This window comes from Spermophilus citellus, assembly GCF_964194105.1.
Source record: "Spermophilus citellus genome assembly, chromosome: X".
Lineage (NCBI taxonomy): Eukaryota > Metazoa > Chordata > Mammalia > Rodentia > Sciuridae > Spermophilus > Spermophilus citellus.
This window is the reverse complement of record NC_138190.1, coordinates 143,702,571-143,707,484: the sequence shown is the minus strand read 5'-3', so window position 1 is coordinate 143,707,484 and position 4,914 is coordinate 143,702,571. Positions and strand designations below refer to the sequence as shown.

The 4,914-nt window shown below is 50.6% G+C and overlaps 1 pseudogene across 1 annotated transcript; it reads right to left on the bottom strand.

Moving 5' to 3' along the window:
- LOC308639563 (melanoma-associated antigen 10-like) lies at positions 1-843 on the bottom strand (annotated as a pseudogene). Its single transcript has one exon. The product of its transcript is annotated as a melanoma-associated antigen 10-like (transcript).
- Positions 844-4,914: the final 4,071 nt, after the last annotated feature.

Genomic DNA, 4,914 nt, shown 5'->3' with positions numbered 1-4,914 from the left:
CTATCTCACGTGGGGGGTGTGGAAGCTTTGGGATGCGACCCTGCCATGTTTCCTGGTCCTGGGCCGTCCCCTGGGCACCCTAGTGGCCCTGGCTACATTTGATACTTTGGCACCCTCTGCCTCATCTCTCAAAGCCTTTTCATACAGGAAAGGGTAGGACCTAGGGTCACTCCCATGGACCTGGGCTCAGTACTCCAGGACTTTCATCTTGTTGGTTTCAGCACGTGCCCTTGGACCCCAAAGGAACTCATAGAAAGCAGGATCACTCCCAGGCACCTGGCGATACTCCAGGTACTGTTCCTGCACCAAATCTTCAGTGATGAGCTTTCTAGGCTCCCCATAGATGAAGTGTTCCCTCCCAGCATGCACACCCATCATACTCAGTGCATTCCAGACAACCTCCTCAGTGGCATGGTCACCCTCCATGAAGATGATGCACAAAACCATTATCAGAAGGCCCGTCTTGGGAATGCTCTGATCATTGCCCACCAACCCAGCACAGGTGAGACCCAAAGCATTAACAATGGCATACGAGTGGCTAAAGGGGTCTACCTCCTTTACATGAATACCAAAGACCAGATGCATGTACTCAGAGGCTACACTGAAGATCACAGGGAAGTCATCCTGGTTATTTTTGATGACACTACTCAGCATTTCGGTCTTGGTGGTCATCTTCTTCATTAGATACTTGAGAAGCAGGAACTGCACCAGGTCAGCCATCTGCTGATCCAGTGGGTTTTCCAACAAGGACCTATGGTGTTCCTGGTCCTGATAGGGGAATGAAACTTCCTCTTCTTGGCTACTGGAGATTTCACTGGACTGGATAAATGAAGTGGGAGCCATGGTGACAGAGAAAGAGGAGGAATTCAAAGGAACCTGTGGAAAAATCAGTGGCCCAGGAGCAGGCACCTCCCTCTGGGTAGCTGGTACCAGAGGAAGGGAAGTAGAGGAGATGCAGGCAGAGGAGGCCCCCTCCTCCTCAGGCCTGAGAACCTGCACACCAACGAGGCTTGGTGCCTCCCTTTGGGCCTTAGGTTTTCCTTCTTGCTTGCGGTGCTGGCGCTTCTGACCATGAGATGACATGGCTTTCCTTGGGTACAGTAGTCAAGACGGTGGGAAGGAGACTGGTCCTGGGGGAGAGAGTGATCCAGTGAACCTAGGACTACACCCTTCTTGGTGATTACAATGGCCCACTACCAGGCATTTGTTTGGGTAGTGATCTAGGGCTATGGAGGCACATGTCCTTCTGGTGGGCCTGACTCCTTAAGTAACTGAGAGGAATTGAAACAGTTTCTCAGATGATGCCAGCCTGCAGAGCACAAGGCCCCAGGGCTGACTTATACTCTGTGGAACTAGGTACTGTGGGTTGCGCTCTATTCTGCACATCACCATGACTCCCAGCACTGCCTGGGCCTCATCTGCTCTGTGACCTAAGGACATTGCTTCAAACCAAGACATTCACCTGCTGGTTTCCAGAGCTCTTATAATAGGCATTTCAGACTGCAAAAGCATTTCTGGGCCCCCAACCCTGACAGGAGGGATGAGATGGACTCTGTGAGGCCCATACTGATCTGAGGTGGATGGTCCCCTTATGCTCACTCTAGGTTCTCATTTTATCCTAGGCAATACCTGGACTCAATCTCCCTTTTGAACTAAAGCAAACATTCTGAACAAGTGTCCAACTCTGTGAGAAAAAAGTCAGTGAGTGTTCTCACATCTGGCCACACCTGCCCAAAGGTGACTATAAGAGCTGACCAAATTTAGGGGTTCCATTTTTCTTGGCATGGATGACCTACTTGGTGCTCACCTTAAAGAAAGTCAAGGTCTGTGATGGTCCTCTGATGACTGAAGGCACCTTCATTAAACCATATCCTATCACTGTGAAACACTTAGAAATGAAGTGAGGGGAGGCCAGTGGTCCCAGATCTGTGGTCCCAGATTTTTCAATGGTTGAAAAACAGGGCAGGTGGGGATCGGAGTCTTGTGCATTCATGTGTAGAGATTTCCAATGCCCTCACCTTAACTCCTGGCTATGCCTGAGATCCTCCCTCTGCTGAAGTGAGTCCATGACCCTCTTAACAAATCCTTCCCCTTTCTGACACCAACGACACAGATAAGAAAGATGTTTCAGCCTAAGAGCCCTGCCTGGGTTTCAATGTCTGACAGCAGGCACAGAGAAGATTTCTGAGGGGCACCTCTGTGTTTTTGGCTAAGTATCCCCTTGATCCTCCCTCAGGGTCCTCACCTTAACTCTGGGAAAACATAACACCCCTCTGTCTAATAACAAGATGTGGTTCCCTGTGCCAATGTGATGCCATCCTGTCATATAACTTCTTTCAACTCCCTAAGAGCCTCACAACTCTCAGGAGAAATGATCAAATGTCATATCCCATCACCACTGTGTGGGTTCTAAAGGGTTGATGGCCAGACCTGGGCCCTGTGTATTCTGGTATGAGGATGCGGATCTACTCATGCCCAGGCTGGCTCTTCTTCATGCCCATCTTTAGAACAATACTCCCATCTCCCTAAAGACCCCCCAATCTTGTGCCCATGATAGAAGTGACCATGCCACTTAGGGTCTCTCATGGTTGACCAAAGTTGAGAGGCAGACTATGTGGGATTCCATGTTTCAGAGCTGGGGATGCTTTCAGTCCTTGTGAAGGGTCCATAACTTGGGTCTGGCAGTTCCTAGGATTCCTCCCTCTCATAATCTCATGTGGCTCCCTCTGCTGACCTGTCATCACCTTTGGATCAAGGTCCTTACCCACATATTATCTCCCAGCCAAACCATAAGGCAGAAATGAGAGGGAGTGAGACCTGAGATATTCAGAGACGCTGTCTGCCCCCACCAAGCTAATTATAGCCAGGTTCTGTGAGGTCCCTTCTTTTGGGAGGTATGGCATTCAGTCCCTGTCATCAAAGTTCCTCACCTTGATTCCCGGCAGATGCTGGAATCCTCCCTCTGCTGACCAGCTGTGGCTCCTCTGCCGTCCTGATGAGCTCTCTCACACCAAGGCCTCACCTCCCTGATTTGGAGGAGACAGAAGTGAGGACAGCACATTTGGACACGGCTGCATGGGGTTTCCCCAGGTTAACAGACCAGCAGGTTCCAGGGGCCTCCTTTGTCTGGAGTGTCCTCAAGGTACTCATAGTCACTCCTGACAGGGTCTGGGCCCTTTCCCCTCTGCTGACCTGTAGATACAACTTGCAGGCCAAGGCCACCGTCTCTTGGAAGGTCCAAAGGGGGAAGAAGGTGTGGGATCCCTTCCCCAAAGTCCTGCCTGTAGCCACCCCAGGCTGCCAGCAGGGGCAGTTTTCCCATGTGTGGATCTGGGCTGTTACTGAACTTCCCAGAAGCCCCTGAGATTCCTCCCCCTGCTGACCTGAGAACACACACTTCAATCATGCTCACTCATCCCTGACACCCTGGAAGCACAGGAAGGTGCTGCCTCTGGCCACCCTGCCCTGGCCTGTCAGGGTAGAGGTCCCCCTTTGATCTGGAGTACAAGGCCCCCTCCTTCCTCCCTGAGTCCTCCCGTTGACTCCTGGCAGCAGCCCACTCCTCTCCTAAACTGAGTCCTCCTCCCTCAGATTCCAGAGTCAGAATGAAGGACAGGCTCAGTCTAAAAGCAGGGGTAGGACTAGGTGGTGCCCATTCTGTGTCCTAGGGCACTCAGTCCTCCCTCATTTCTAACCTTGACCACAAAGAGCCTCTCATTCTACCATGTTCCTAAGCCTCCTAAATCCCCATCCTCTGCTGACCTAAGCATGCTCACTGAGACCAAGACTCTGATTCCAAGGATTCCTTAAGGCTGACTGCGAGGGGATTGCACCTTCCATCTGCACCCATACTCTGCAGGACTGAACACATAGGTAGATCAGTATAATTTTCTTGGAAGTACCCTTACTGAACTCAGGTGTACTCTATCCCTGAGCAACATCTCCATCCCTTTATATTGTATTTTTAATTTTTGAGACAGGGTCTAAGTTGTCCAGGCTAGCCTTGAACTTGCCATCCTCCAGTCTCACCCTCTCAAATAACTGGGATTCCAGGTGTGCACCCCCACCCCATCCAGACCTGTATATTTTGGGCATGCTTTAGTTTGGATGGGACTTTTTCAGTTTATCCTGAGCATCTCACTTTTTCATTTTCTTTTTTTCTTGCATGCCTGGCAAGTTCTCTAACAATGTGCTACACCCATAATTCAAACCTTGACCCTAACACAGCCCAAGCCCTGTCTGCTCCACCAAACTTCAGCATGGCCATCAACCTCTGTCTTATCCCCCAAATCAGAACTCAGAGGATGTCACAATGGGCTGAGTACCCAGTTCCTCCAATGTTGGAGAGCAGGGGCATTCAGTGATTCTTTGGGCTTTCCCTGTGCTCTCCAGTGTTCCTCACTTTGGATCCTGCCAGAGCCTGGACCTCTGTTCTCTATGTACCTATGTCTTCCCCTTCAGACCAAGTCTGTGGTTTCAGCATCCTATAGGGCAGCTAGGGAGGATGGATGGCCACAGATGCAGCCTAGATTGTTTAGGAACCCTCTTTCTGTAGTGTGACTTCAGCTGACCCTCAGCTCTCACCTTGACCCCCAACAGACCCCAGACCCTCTTCACTCTGGTGATTTGTAATTGCATGTTCTGGCATAGGAGATAACACCGAGGGTCCCCTGCTGCCAAAGGGATCACCCTGGAATTATACCTATTTCCCCTGGGGAGCAAGGCTGGCTACAGAGACAGCCTGGGTGGTTAGGAGACAAACCTTCAGGGGTGAAGACACCTCAATACACCCTCAGCTCTCATCTTGACCTCTTATAAATACCAAACCCTATCTGCTCCTGGTCACCTTCTAGCAATGACTAACTTTTAGGGTCTCCCTTAGGGGTTCATGGAATTCTTCATTCTGGAGCACAA